The sequence below is a fragment of the Gracilinanus agilis genome, chromosome 3, assembly GCF_016433145.1.
Source record: "Gracilinanus agilis isolate LMUSP501 chromosome 3, AgileGrace, whole genome shotgun sequence".
NCBI lineage: Eukaryota > Metazoa > Chordata > Mammalia > Didelphimorphia > Didelphidae > Gracilinanus > Gracilinanus agilis.
The window spans coordinates 186,382,128-186,398,112 of record NC_058132.1 but is presented as its reverse complement, the minus strand read 5'-3'; positions in this window follow the sequence as shown (position 1 = coordinate 186,398,112).

Sequence of the window (15,985 nt, the reverse complement as noted above, 5' to 3'; positions counted from 1 at the left end):
GAGATATTCTGACCTAGTAAAAGATCAGATTTTGTTTGCAGTATCATGTTCTGTTTGCCATATTTTTGATTATTGACAAACTGGATTGAGCACAGAAGAGGGAGATGATGGATAAAAAGGAGCCTGAAGACAATGTTATCAAGATAAATGAACTGAGGATGCTTACCTGAAAGATGAGAATTAAGTGAAACATGAGATCTGTATTAAAGTATTTAAGGACTGTCATTACTAAGAGGAATTGGACTTCATTTGGTCCCAGAGAGCAAATGGGTGGAAATTGAAGAGGCAGATTTCAAATTAAGGAAATAAAAGACAAATTTCATAAGGATTAAAGCTGTACAAAAATGGCAAGCTACCTCTAGAGTTGGGTAGTGAATTTTCTATATGTGGATGTTGCCAGGTAAAATAACAGGTGAGGACCTCTGTTTATTAACAATATTTTTTGAAAGATTCCTGTTCCAGAAAAGGCTGAACTACATGATCTGAATGTTCTCTCTTTAGATTTTCTGAATATCTCCTGCTGCATGATTCAGATGCCAATTCAAAACTAATAGCTTCTTTTCTTGCTACTATTGGGCCAATTGGCTTTAATGTCAGTGATCACCAAATTGAACCTCTGTGAATTATGCAACTTTGAAATCAGGAAGGCAGGCACAGGAAAAAGCTAGACCTACTGGATAATGTCATTTGACTTGTGCAATGCTCTTACAATCTTGCTTAAGATCATAAACTCCATTTTTCAAGACTTTAGGTACTGTGAGTGTTAGAGTGGAAGAAGAGTTTATTTCAGTAAGATTCTCATTTATTCACAGCATCTTGATTAGTGTACATTTAATTTCTATGAATGTTATATTTACTCCAATTCTGTGTGGCAGGGGAAAGATGAAATGAGAGGAAACAAAAGTTCTAGCTTCCGAGATTTATTAAGCAGTGCATGCTGACTATCTTCAGCTTTGGCATTGGACCCCAAATAAAAAGGGAGATAAATTATATATTAAAAACAAATAAGACCAATTAATTAAAAGAAAACAATTAACTAGGACACAAATTAGGGAATCTGATTTCTAATTGGGGGAAATATTAGAGACTTCCCAAGTTGTGATGGGAGAGAGCTAACAGGTACAATTCACTGAAATTAGAAAAAAGAGGTTTTCTATTCCTCCACAAGTATCCATAAACAACCAAAAGAACAAAGGAACAATAACCAATTAACCGGTAAGGAGTCAGTGTTCACATTAGACATATGGGTTGCTTTAAAGAATTCCTTGCAACAATCTTTGGATCTGACTGAGATTCTGGTCAGCATAAACTACATACATAGCAGGTAGAGGCGGTCTAGCTTTCCAGCTGTGCAGGGTTAGGTTCAAGCAATGCAATAAGATTTTCTTCCAATTCCCACGTTTGAAGAAAGTTAACTCAAAATACAGGAATTGAACTAGACCCATAACTGAATAGAAAGGAAACTGAGCCAGTTCTAGTATTGACTTACAAGATGGAGTCTGTACGGTTCACCCAAATCCTATCATTAACCACTTGCTCGTCTAATTCCCTCAATTCCTTCAACTATGTATTTGCCAAGTTGGAGAGATGCAAAAGAAGAGAGATGGCATTACTAGGACACACTAGAGTATAAGAAAATATACATGTATCATATAAAGTAGAGATTGTATTGAGTGGAAAACACCTGCCTCAATGAAACAACTTTAGCTATGCCTTATTTTTATGAGATGCCTTAACCATGCTTTAGGTGAGAGCTGTTTAGTAGTAACTGGTGCTCCTGGATGAATTTGAATTAAATTGTGAGACTGAAATATAGGTTTTAAATCACCTCATTTATCAGACTTTTGTCCATTATATCCCACTCCCTGAAAGGATTGGTTATGAAAAATCTGTGGTTCCTATGCCATTGTCTAGTGTCTAGGACTTTATTTATTTATTTTGTATATAAAATAAACAAATATCACATATAAATAGAATTTATTTACAATAATTATTTATAACAATAAATAGGAATATATAAATAGGATCTATAAATATATAGTAAATAATATATGTAATTTATATATTTATTTTCTATATTGTTTTTATGTGCCTTCCCTGTTCTACCTTCTGAGACAGACCAAGAGAATGGTGCCATGAAAATGAAAGCATCCAGGGCACCTATGCTATTACAGTAATGGCACCCTTAAGGTGTCTATGGTGGATAGAAATGAATTAAATTACTTGAATCAAAAAAGTTACACTAAATTCTATACTCTCCCTTAAATACTAGGTTTTCCATTTTGCATCTCTCATTGCTGCTGAAAATTTGAAAGCCTTCCATTAGATATAGACAAAAGTATCCATTCAGTGATCTTGAGGACCAGTTTATTTTTACTTCTATCTAGTTGTTCCTAAACCTCTCGCATTCATTGCAAAGTTAGATACAATTGTAGTCATAGTTGAGACACCCTCTGTCATCTGTCCTTCCACCTCCTCCACCTTGCCTCCATTCCATGTTATAGCCTTGAAAATATTTTTCCTGTGAGTTAGCTTTGGTGAGAAAAAAACATACTTACATGAGAAAAGATATTTATTAGACAGACCATGTATGGAGTGTGTAGAAAATATGTTGTGGTGGGCAGCTAGCTTAGTATCCCATTATGGAGTACAATGATGATAAGAATTTGGGGTTCTGCCAGATTGCCTATCAGCTTACTCAATTTCAGACCCACTGGGTGCTATTTTTTTAAAAAAAGGTTAATTTTATGTTCTCTGTGTTCCAGGACATCTCAACCATTAGGAGAATGCATTCCAATAGAAACTGGGATTTGCACACCTATGTATAAACTACCACATCAGGACTCCCTGTAGTGTATACCATAAACTTCCAAATGACTTCTCCTTCACTGGATTTACTGGATCTGAACTGACATCAGCAGACACAGGATGCCCATATGGAAGAGCTTTTGCCTCCACTTCAAACTGGCAGGACTCCAGCACCTGCGGGAGAGCCAGTCTCCAGAGGAGTTTTGAGACTCTTTCAAACCTCTACATCTCCACCCTAGAGGGACCTGATGTGTGATGCTCTACTTTTACTGAAAAAGCCCCCAAGTGGACCACATTGGCACCTGAAAAATGTTGTATGTTAGCTGGGAATTTTGGTGGTCACGTATGAAACACAGAGTCCACTAGTATGTCTAGTCTAAGGAGGACTGTGCACAAGCCAGGAACACTGTAGGGGCTGGAAGGTTTGCTACAATCCCTGGCAACTTCCCTCTGTGCCAGGTGGCTGTGATGCTGGACTTGGTCAAGAGCTTTCTCCCATCCAGGGCAACTCTGCCATTCCTGTAATGGCAGATGCTCTTGTCAAGATGGTCCATTTCCTCCCATGTGCTGAGCATCCACTATTGCCAAATTTACCTGCCCATTCCTGAAAGAAGATTCTCAGATCTATAAATTCCCCTTGCACAATTTTTAATTGTTCCCCCTGCTCCATTTAATATCTCATTTCTAGTGTCATTATTCAAGGTGTGTCAGGTAAAAATTTTCCTTTCTAAGCAATGTTGCTCTTAGCCTAATGGATGGATTGAGTATGTGATTTGGACTATGATTAGTACCTCAGGTCTTATACCTCCTATCACCAAGGTAATTGGGTTATTTTGTTGCATAATTTTGTTAGAACAATACAATTAAATTTACTTAACTATTTGCTCATGCCTACTTATAAAATCTTTGGTTTCCATTTCTGTTCTTCCCTGCTCTCACCTTCCACACCATAATATAAATAATCCTTACAATTAGTATAGCATTTTGTGGTGATTCTTTTTTCTGGGAAATATTGTAAATTTTCTTCTTTTAGTTTGACATGAAGCTAGTGATGAAGGTCAGACATACTCTTATTTGAACTAATGCATTTTAAACACCTTATTTAAAGCTTCATTTGATGGGCACACCCATAATACCTTTTACCAAGTTGGCTGGAGGATCTCTTGAGCTTAAACTTTCTGGGGTGCAATAGGATTAAGTTATTCAGGTGTCCACATTATGTTTGGTACTTTTATGGGAACTTCCCAAGAGCAGAGGACCTCAAGGCTGTTTGAGTATGAGTTAATTGACTACAGATCAGTTGGAGCAGGATCAGACCTAAGAATGGCCACTGTATTTAGAGCCTGAAGTGAGATAGGGAGACCCAAAGAGACAGATAGAAAGACAGCAGCTAGGTAGATATATAAAGCCACAAAGATAAAGGGAAAATTTATTGAGTATGTTCCAGATTCCTAATGTAATAACTTCCTTTATAAATCTACAACTAAAGAGGTCAAGTCCATACGTTTAATCCATTTTTAGGCCATGCCTAAGCAGTGTTTTTTGACATGCTCAGTAAATTAACTCCTAGATTATTATTATAAAATAATTATTTATGCTTCTTTTCATATGCTTCTTTTCATATGCTGCTGAGTAAAGCTGGAAGTCACATCACAATACTCCGTAAATTAACATTAGGAAATCTCAGCTGGGCCCTCACTGAAGCAAGGCAATTCTTTCATGCTTTCCTAATTTCTTCTCCCACTTACTACAATAAATTTTTCTCTTCTTACCATCTAAGAGCATCCCTATACTTCCTGTTCATCTGAGGATCAAGCCTCAAATTTTATTAGTCTGAAAAACTCAGATTTGTTTCTTAATGTGATCAGGGAAAAAGGAAAAAGAAACCCTACATGTTATCAAATACTTATAGCAGCTCTCTTTGTATTGGCAAAGAACTGAAAATTGAGGGAATGCTCATCTTTTGGGGGAATAGTTAAACAATTTGTGATATAAGATTGTGATGGAATACTACTGTTCTATAAGAAAAGATTAGCAGGTTTATATTTAAAAAATGGAAAAACCTACATGAAATTATGAAGAAATAAATGAGCAAAATCAAGAGAACATTTTATACGTGTATATTGTGTCATTTGAAATTATTGTAAGCCCTGGAAGACTACGTCTCCCAGGACTCTCTCTGCTACAACTTCCCCTGACACCTCCCACTTCCTTTGGGGGAGGTGTCAGGGAAAGTATAAAAGGGAAAGTTTGGCGCCTTTTCCCTCTCTCTACCCAGGAGGGTCTGCTCTTGACCCTGGAAGCTTAGCTCTCTACAGAACTCTCTTTTGGCACCTTTTCCCCTTTCTTCTTACCTCCTAATTTTCCCTAGATCTTTCCCTTTCTAGCTAAAATAAAACCTAGCTATTCAAACCCTAAAGTTGCTCTCTGATTATTCATTTGAGGGCTCTGGTCAATTTCCCCCCTGGGGCCGGGACCATTACCTTCCTTTCCCTTCCTCTACCTTCCTCTCTCTTTTCTTCCACTCCTCCATCCATCCTCCATTCCTCCCTTCACTTCCACCACACACATTTTATAGCAAGAGAAATATCATTTGAAGAAAAATGTATATGTACACCTTTAGACAAAGAACTGATAAATAGAAATAAGCAAGGCACAGTTTTATATATACATACATCTTTTTGTCAAATGATGCCTTTTCCTGTATGGGGAAGAGATAGAATGAGGGAGAAATATCTGGTAATTTCAATGGAACAAATGAGAAAGATTTAAATTTTATAAAAAATAGAAAAAATAAAGTCTTTTATCTAGAGTTCCCTTTTCATCCCTCACCCCCAAACCTGTAGCCCATTTATGTATTCTCTCATGCTCTTCTCTTCTCTTGTATTTGATAAAGAGGCAGCCCTTCTATGATTTGAGAGTCAAACTCTCAATTAGATATTTGAACCCATTCCTTTCCCTTCTTATCCAGAAGATTTACCCCACTATTATCCCCCCTCCCTCATGTTAATTCTTCCCTTATTACTAGTTCTTTCCCTGCTACCTACATACATATCTACATCGCCTCCTTCCTTTGAGAATCTTCATTAGATCCTACCATTCCAACTAGTTATTGTCTTAGATCTTTCTTCCTTTTTCTAAGCCAAACTCCTTGGAAGAAAAAAAGCAATCTATACATTTGTCCCCAACTTTCTGTCTTCTAACACTTATCTAAACCATCTGCAATTTGACTTCTAACTTCATCATGTTCTCTTCAAAGGTACCAATGACATTCTGATAAATCTATGGAATTTTCTTAATCCTCTTCCTTCTTGACCTCTCTGTAGTATTTAACATTGATTACCACACTCTCCCTCTGGATCATCTCTCTTAAAATTTTTTTTTGTGGCATTCCTTTCTTTTTCTTTAATTCAAAGATATTTTATTTTACCAATTGTATGTATAATTTTCAACATACATTTTCTAAAATTATAGGATCTAAACCATATCCCTTCTTTCCTTTCCCCACTTAGAGATGGTAATCAATCTGATCTTGGACATACATGTATTATCCTGCAAGACACACTTCTGTGTTGGTCACTGGCTTATATCAGTGCACACTCCTACAAAACAATACATAAATACACTGATCTGAAAGGCAGTAGTGGCGTTCCTTTCTCTGCATTTTCCTCTATCTGTCTACCATCTTAGTTTCTTTTGCTGGATCATCACAACTAAACTGTGCAATACTCTAAAGTACCCTCCCTAATTTTTAATGCTCTGTCCTAGGCCTTCTACTTACCTTGGATTCTTTGTTATTTGGCCATCTCATCTGATCTCATAGATTCAATGATCATCTATGTAAATCACTCCTAGGTCTACTTTCTCAGCCCTAATCTCTCTCTTGGACTCCAATTTTACATCACTGACTACCTTTTCAAATTCAGCAAGTACATATACATAACTCATTATTTCCACTCCATCTTCCCAAATCCATCCTTTCCCTCCACTTCTCTATTGTTATTATGCATTACCATCTTCCACTCTTCCAGCTGGATGATTTAAATTCAAGAGGAGGTGACATTAGTTTATTGACTTGGGAATTGATATTCTTAACTTTTCACTTTTATCAATCCACAAACCAAAAGCAGTTGCTAAATATTTGCTCTTTTACTTCTGTAACATCTCTCACATCCTTGGCTTCCTACCTAAACAAGTATCAGCTTAGGTCAGATACTCATCACTTCTCACCTTGGCAATTACAGTGGTCTAATTGGCTTCCCTGACTTAAGTTTCTCTCCTGCTCTTGGCATAGTACCTAGAATGTAGTAGGCAATTAATAAATGCTTGTTCCTTTTCCTTCTTTAATCCATCCATCACAAACTAACAAAGTAATTTTTCTTAAGGGCAGATCTAACCATGTCACTTCCCTGCTCAATAAACTACATTCACTCCCTATTGTCTTTAGAATCAAATATAGAATCTTCCATTAGGCTTTTAAAACACTTTATAACTGGGCATCAACTTATTTTCCCCTTTCATTATGTATTATTTTCCTTCTTGCATGTTATGACTCAGTCATACTGGCCTTATTTTTTTCCTTACATGCTCTATCTCATTTCCCGTCTCTTCTTCTTTGTACTATTTCCAAAGCTAGTAACACGTTCTTTTCTCCCCTCACACAATCCTTTAAATCCTTCAAGACTCAGTTTAAAAAGTGAAGCGTTCTCTGATTTTCCCAAGTGTTAGCGCCTCTCTTTATCTGATCTGCTCTATATTTGTTTTGACTCTATTCTGTATATATTTCTATGTGCACACTGTTTCTCTCAGCAGAATTTAGAATTAATGAAACCTGTTTAATTTTTGTTTTTGTTTTTTCATCAAAGTATGGTGGTTGGCACAGAGTAGATGCTTAATAAATGCTGACTAATTGATTGATTAGGATAAGGAAAGTCCTTAAAAACCCTTTCAATCAAGGACTAAATTGGGTTTTGCTTTAATTGTTGAAGTAAAATATAATTAGGAGTCTTCTAATGGATCTCTCTCAATTTACATAGCCTTGTCATTTTCATTATCTCTACATAACAACAAATTCATAACTGAAGGAAATTCTTGTGTTTGATTTATAGGAGTTTCAAGTATCTCAAAATTCTGCTGGATTAGTTTTCTTTGGAGCCAATGGCACATATTTTTATACAACAAAATGCAACTTAACCATTAATCAAGTGAATGCGAACAATTTCAGTTGATTTTGTTTCTCTAGTTTTATTGGCTGCCTCTATCATACGATCATAGACTCATTTAGTGGGAAGTAACCTGGCAATGCATCCCATTTCCCATTTCATTCCATCCTTTTACTCATTCTTAGGAGTTTTATAAATTATAACATTAAATAGATATTTAGGATTCCATGGCACAAAGAGAAAGTTAACCAAAGAGGGGATGTGATCCTCACAAGACTGAAATTCAAAAGAGAGAAATCCAAATAATTTCATTGAGGAAGAAAAGAAAGTTATCTATAGAGATGGTTGTATATTCATAGTGAATCTATTGACCAACAATAAAAAACAGACAAGCCTAGTAGGTGTCAGGAGGACAAGAAACATTAGACTGAGGATACATTCCATGTAAAACACTGCCAGAGGATGATGATGCAAAAAGAGATTTTAAAATTACTGACATAAAGCAGCTAAAATCTCCTTGCAGGAAAATAAAGCTATACAATAAAGAAGATAGATAAAATGTAATGAGGGAAACTGAGTGGTCTAGATCAAGTGTTTTAAGAAGTTTCGAGCTGGAAAAAGTCTTTCAGCTGAAGTGACCAGGGAAATGGAATTGATTGCCTTTGAGCTAGGTATTAGAAATGAGAAGGAACTCGATGGGAGCATTATTTAGGCATCTGCACTCTCTGCATGCTGCAGAGAATAGGACAAGACTGAAACAGTAAACAGTTACTAGTTTATCTAAAATGGAGAGTACAAAAAATGGGGAACAGTAGGAAATAATATCAGAAAAGTAGCTTAGAGACAAGCTGTAGAGGAACCTAAATACCTGTTAAGTGGTTGGCAGTTTGGCTGATAGGTAACAGGGAGCTACTAAAGATTTTTTGAGCAGTTGAGTGACATGATCAGACCTCTGCATTATGAAGATTAATGTGACAATGGTGAGGTTTTCTATTGCCTTTATGTCAAACTTGGCATTGTTTTCTGATCTAGTGATATACCTTTGGAATCGATGAATGAGAGAATATTTATGAAGCTCTTAGAACATTGCTAGCAAATAGTAGGTACTTAATAAATACCTTCTTCCTTCCCTCCCATCTGCTGAATTGAAGAAGCCTTAGAACTTGTGAGATTTTCCATTCTCCCTTTTGTGTTGTTTCCTCCAATTAGAAGATGAGCTCTGGAGAGCAGGGATTGGTATACCTTTTCTCTTTTTATCTTCAGTGCCTAGTATAGTGTTAAGCATATAATAAGCTATTAATGTTCCTCTCTCCTTCCCTTTCTTCCTTCCTTCTTTCCTTCCTCCTTCTTTCTTTTTTCTTTCTTTCTTTCTTTCTTTCTTTCTTTCTTTCTTTCTTTCTTTCTTTCTTTCTTTCTTTCTTTCTTTCTTTCTTTCTTTCTTTCTCTCTTTCCTTCCCTATTTTGATAACATACTTTTCTATTAAAACAATAAGTAGTTAAAGTAACTATTGCCTTACAATATAGAATTCTGAAAATGTTATTCCTCTTTATCTCTAACTTTCCTCTCCCCCATTATTTCCTTTGATCTTATAGAGCTTTTATTCCTCCAGACAAATTTTGCTAATATTTTTGCCTAGCTCTGTAAGGTATCGCTTTGATAATTTGATTGCTTTGGTGCTAAATATGTAAATTAACTTTGGTGGTATTGTTCATTGATTTTTTCAGTTGTCTTTTAAGGAATATTTTGTAATTGTGTTTATATAGATGTTGAGAATATTTTAGTAAATTCACTTCCAGATAATTAGTGTATTTTGTAGTTATTTTGATGGGACTTCTTTTTTTATTATTCCTCTGTGGTATTTTTTTTTCTTATTACATAGAAATGCATTTCATTTCATGAGCTTATTTTGTAGTCAGCAACTTCAATGACTCATTAATTATCTCATTTATTTTATTTCTTGATTCCCTGAGATTATGTAAGTAAACCATCATGTTTTTAGAAAAGTATTAGTTTTGAATTTTCTTTTACTATCTTTAATGCCTTTAATTTCTTTCTCTCAATTCATTTTTATTTCTAGCATTTCTAGAATTGTCAAATAAAAGTGAGGAAAATAGGTATCCTTGTTTTATTCCTGTATTTCATTAGGGATTTCTTTTTGCCCTATCATGCTATTGATTTAACTTGATGCTTTTTAATATATTTTTAAGAACTCTCTGTCTTTTCTTTGTGGGTTTTTTCTTAATAGCAGAAATAAATATTGTACTTTGTCAAAAACTTTTTTCCCCCTTAAATCTGATGTGAGCATGTTGTTTGGAGTGTTTGAACTTTACTATAATTATGTTAATATTTTCCTAATCTTGAATCATACATTTATCCCTAATAATAAAGCCATTATTATCATATTGAATGATTTTTGAGTGAATTTCTATAATAACTTTTGCTAGATTTTTGTTTAAAATTTTTGAAATAACCTTCATAGATGATAGTGGTTTACAGTATATTCCTTTTCTATTCATACAGTTTTGAGTTTCAGGATTATATTGAAATCATGAGGGCAGTTTAGTAAAATACTTTTTATTCTCGAATTTGGAGAATAATTCATAACATACAGTCACTAAATTAATTTTAAAAGTACAATAGAATTCTCCCATAAATCCATTTGGAGAACTTGTTTATTTTATAATTTATTAGTTCTAAAGTCTTTAGAATTTCCAATTTTTACCATTATTTTTGAAGTTTTCTCATTTGTACTTATTTTTATCTTGATTTGTTGTCTATCTAATTTCTAATAGTTGCTTATGTCATTTTATTCTTTTCTTTTTAATATAGCTAAGGAATATATTCAAGACTATAATTTTCCTCTACTAAAAAACAGATCATAGAATTTTTTTATCTCATTTTGAAATTGTTATAGTCTTTTGTAGCTTTTAATTATTTCTATGATTTATTTTTTGAAGAATTCATTTGCTTGGATTTCATTATGAAGTATCTAGTGAAGTTTCTGTCTTTATCTTGTGTTCCCTAAACTGATATTTTTATTTCATTATGGTCTTTAATGGAAGCATGTAATATTTGCTTCTTCCCATTTATTTCCATCTTTCTATAACTTAATCTATGGCCTACTTTTCTAAAAAGTGTTGTGGGATACTCAGAAATATATCTGGTGTGTAGTGGTCCCATTTGGAAGGCACAGTAATTTTTTAGCTCTAAATTTTCTAAGAGTTTTTTCAGTTCTTTATTTTCCCTTGTGTTTGTATTGACATTAAATTTCTCCAGATTTGAGAGAAGATTAAGACAGGTCTTGATCTCTTAGGATAACAGTAAGTTTTTTTGTGAATCAATAATTCCTTTACGAATTTAGCTGCTTTGCCATTAGATGCACATGCTTGTACTATTTATATTGGTTTGTTGTCTATCATTCTATTAAGAAGACCATAGGGGGCAGCTGGGTAGCTCAGTGGATTGAGAGCCAGGCCTAGAGACAGGAGGTCCTAGGTTCAAATCTGAACTCAGACACTTCCCAGCTGTGTGACCCTGGTCAAGTCACTTGACCCCCATTGCCTACCCTTACCACTCTTCTGCCTTGGAGCCACTACACAGTATTGACTCCAAGATGGAAGGTAAGGGTTAAAAAAAAAGAAGACTGTAATTGGGGAATCTGGGTGGTTTAGATGATGGAGAGCCATGCTCAAAGATGGGAGGTCCTGGGTTCAAATTTGTCTCAGATATAGCCTAGATGTGAGACCTTGGATAAGTTAACTCCAGTTGTCTAATTCTTACTGCTCTTCTGCTTTGGAACTTAGACTTAGTATCAATTCTAAGACAGAAAAATAAAGGTTTAATTTACTTTTTTATCTTTACTGATATTTTGAATTTTTTCTTTGTCTGATAGCGTGATTCACTGTCCTTTTTTTTGATTCACCTGATACATAGCACATTTTGTCATATTAGCCCATATATATTTATATGGTATATGCTCTTTCAAATAATATGGTTAGGTAATAGATGGTGGGATTTTTCTTTATTTGCCATTTTGCTGTTCTTTCATTTTATTGGATTGTTTAATCTATTCTCACTTAGTGTAATGAGTTAGGTTTATGTTTTCCTACATATCAGTTTCTAAAGTCTCCAAAATTACTTTTAAAATATTTTAATTTCCCTTTTATTTTAAATTACTTTTTATCTAGTGTTATATAAGCTACCTTAATGCAACCTTATCTGTGACCACAGGTTTGCATCCCCCTTTCACCTCACATTCCGGTTTTTTTTTAGCCTTTTCCTTTGTTTTGCAATTTTACTTCAGTTATTGGTTTCTGTTTCCTTCTTTTGCTTTTTAGTTTTATCTATTTATTTAAAAAAATTTATTCTTTATAGTAACACTCATGCTATTGTGTTTTTCTTAAAATGCATTCCTTGATTCATAGTCTATATCCTTGTTTATTCCATCTTTAAAGAATTCCATATTTATGGTCTTCATGGAGTTAAGATTTAGGAAGAACCAAGTTTGATTTCCTTCTTCCATTTTTTTGTCTTTATAGATCACATCAAATTTTAACTTAAAAAATAAAACACAACCCTTATCTTCTGTATTAGAATCAACACTAAGTATTGGTTCCAAGGCAAAAGAGTGGTAAAGGCTAGGCATCTGGGGTTAAGCAACTTGCTCAGGGTCAGGCAGCTAAGTGTCTGAGATCACATTTGAACCTAGGACCTCCTGTCTCTAAGCCTGGTTCTCTTTCCATGGAGCCACCTAACTATTCTCTGCCCTGGCCCATTGTATCTTAGAAAAGAGAAACCTACTGTAGACAGAAATGCCTCACTGTAAAATCACTTTATGTTGCAAAATGTGGTGTTCAATTCTACTCCTGTCCTCCTCATGAACATTCCCGTTTTTGCTGGTCATTATATTTCTTTTTTTTTTTCTTTTAAACCCTTAACTTCTGGGTATTGACTCCTAGGCAGAAGAGTGGTAAGGGTAGGCAATGGGGGTCAAGTGACTTGCCCAGGGTCACACAGCTAAGAAGTATCTGAGGTCACATTTGAACCTAGGACCTCCCATCTCTAGGCTTGACTCTCAATCCACTGAACTACCCAGCTGCCTCCTGGTCATTATATTTCATCTTTAGTTTAATTTCAGGTCCAACTTCCTCCTTTCTGTATATTAGTTACTCCCAGGTTTCCACAATTCCTTGGAAAGGATACTAATAATGGAGTATTAAAGTCCTTTAGTGATTGTAGCTCCTCAATGCACAGTCATCTACCCTTTCCCCAGTCAAGCCTTTTGTAAGGTAACTATACCATTATAGGCACATATCTACAGAAATATACTTCACTGAGACTGAGTCCTCCAATTTCAGTTCCTTACTTATGTGATCTTATTATTCTTCTTGAAAATAAGAATTAACAGTCTCTTGTCTATTCACACAGGAACTTGATAAGGACGTAACATCCATTTTTCTTTATCCTTCACCTCTTTCCTCCAATTTTTGCACCCTTTCATTCTATAATTTTGTACTACGTTATATCTTGATTCATCTTTAGGAAAGTAATATGGCTTTTTTTTAATGGCACCAGTTTTGGACTTTCTTATGTTTCTTTAAGTTCTGTTTAAATCTTTATGCCTCTACGTGCTTTTTATTTATTGATCACTATTAAAAACAACAACAAAACTTCTAACATTACTAATATATTTCATTACTTATTTTTTCCTTTCCTATATTTCCTAAAAATATTATTTTAATTCTATTTCTTGTATTTTTGTGGTTTGGGATGCTTGCAAGTCAAATATTCTGTTCAAATGTATTTTAAAGCAAAACATTTCTGGGCCCTTTTTGGGGAAATATCCATCTTTTTAGCATATTAAATTTATCAATTAGGTTCAATGTTGCCAATCATATCATTTTGGGTTTTAACTTGAGTTCCCTTGCTTCTCAGAACATAATATTCCATTCCATTCTGCAGTTTCTACTGGGTGTAGAAAAATTTAATGTACTTCATTTTAATTTCCTTTATACCTAAAGATAGTTCTTTTGGCCTCTTACAAACTTTGTTGTTTATTATAGGAATTGGTAAATTTAACTACTATGTATCTTAGAGTTTGAAGCATATTTTTTTTTTCTGAAAGCAATTTGTGGCTCTTTTGATTATTACTTTCTTTTCAGTGTTCAGAAGTTTTAGGCAGTTTTATTTTGTTATTTCCAGCATTTCTGTTGTTTAGTCATGTTTGACTCTTTCTCATCCTATTTGAGGTTTTCTTGGTAGAGACCAGAATGTCATATCATTTCTTTTTCCACCTCATTTTACAGATGAGGAAACTGAAGTAAGCAGGGAGAAGTGGCTTTCTCAGTCACACAGATAAGTATCTGCAACTGGATTTGAACTCAGGAAGATTCATCTTCCTGACTTTAGGTCCTGCACTATATACACTGTGGCACCCATCTGCCCAATTTCTAGCATTATCTTATTCATTATTCATGTTTGTCATGTGCTTCTGGGAGACCTATGATTTTATATTGTCTCTGAATTCCATTTGTGAAGGCAGTGCTTTTGGATTGTATAGAGATCATATATTTTAATATTTTTGCTCTTTGTTTCTGTTCTGCCAGTTCCCCCTACCTCTTGACATCATTTAAGCCCTTTTACTACTTCTAGTCTGCTATTTTTTCTTTTATGAACTAAATTTCTCTTTCAAACTGTACTCTAATTTCTTGTTATTGTTTCATGATCTCTTTGGATTCCACAGGATTTTGTGTTTAATTAGATATTTGGTCACTTTCTCTTTGTTTTGTATTATTTGCTAAGGGTTTTGTAATCTCTATGAGATTTTAGTTCTTTCCCTTCCTTCTACTTTTAGGATCTACTTTGTTGATTTATCAGGAAAGGATCCCAATTTGGACCATAAAGATTACCGCCCTGGTCATTTTGTGCAAATTTATTTATCTTTCCTGGGAGTGATGGTGTCTAGTCTGCAGTCTTGTTGATCATGTGGAAAAGGAAAGGCAAGATCTCTTCTATCCACGTGTCCTGTCCATATCCCATTCTCTCTAATCAGAAACTCCAGAAGGAAAAAATGAGATAATATTTGCATATGACTCAGAGGAGGGGCTGCTGCTATGAGATTACAGCAAAATGACTTCTTTTAACCCTCTCTTGGGATCACCAGTGATATTCCACTATTATAATCTCTGCTTCATTCACTTCTTGACAAAACTTACTCTTTTTCCCCCCTCAAGAACAAAATTACTCTGAAACAATTTTAAAGAGAATATGTATAAAATACAACAAGCTTTCACACAAATTCTGTTGTGTAGTTTTTTGCATTTGGCCACGACAATCTTTGTTGTTGACCCAATAGTACTCTTATTTGCTTTCATTAAATGGACAGTGAATGCCAAATACAAAAGATTTTCTAGAAGGAAACCATAGCTGAGTGAGCCATGTTTTTATGTTCATGGCATATTGATCCATTATTAGTGACTCTACCTCTAACAATCTGTTTGTTCATTGATGCTGGTTTTCTCACAAGAAGTACAAATGGATTCCACTCTACCTGCAGACTCTACATTCAACATTTTCTCCTTTCTTCTGTTGTTACTACTTTTTAAAATTTCTTTTTCAAATGACCTTCAAAACATTTGGAAAACAAATCCAGGCTTTGTAGGTATTATAAGAACGTTTGTTGTTTTATTTTTTTTTGTTGTTGGGTACAAAAACCACAATTTTGTACACAGAACAAGATTATAAATAATATTGGTAGCATGAGTGACCCGTAGTCTCTTTTGATTCTACACTGCAGACGGATGATGTAACGTCAACATTTTATTTATTTTTTTTGCTTTTTGCTTTATTTCTCCTACTTAGACAAATGTAATCTGTGGGACACTGACTGGTGTGTAACAGAATGAAGATAACAGCAAACAAGAAGATGGCCAACAACTTTTATAAAAAAAATGTCTCTGAATTTTATTACAGTGATGCCATTTATATCAATTATTGCAATGAATTGTTCCCTAAG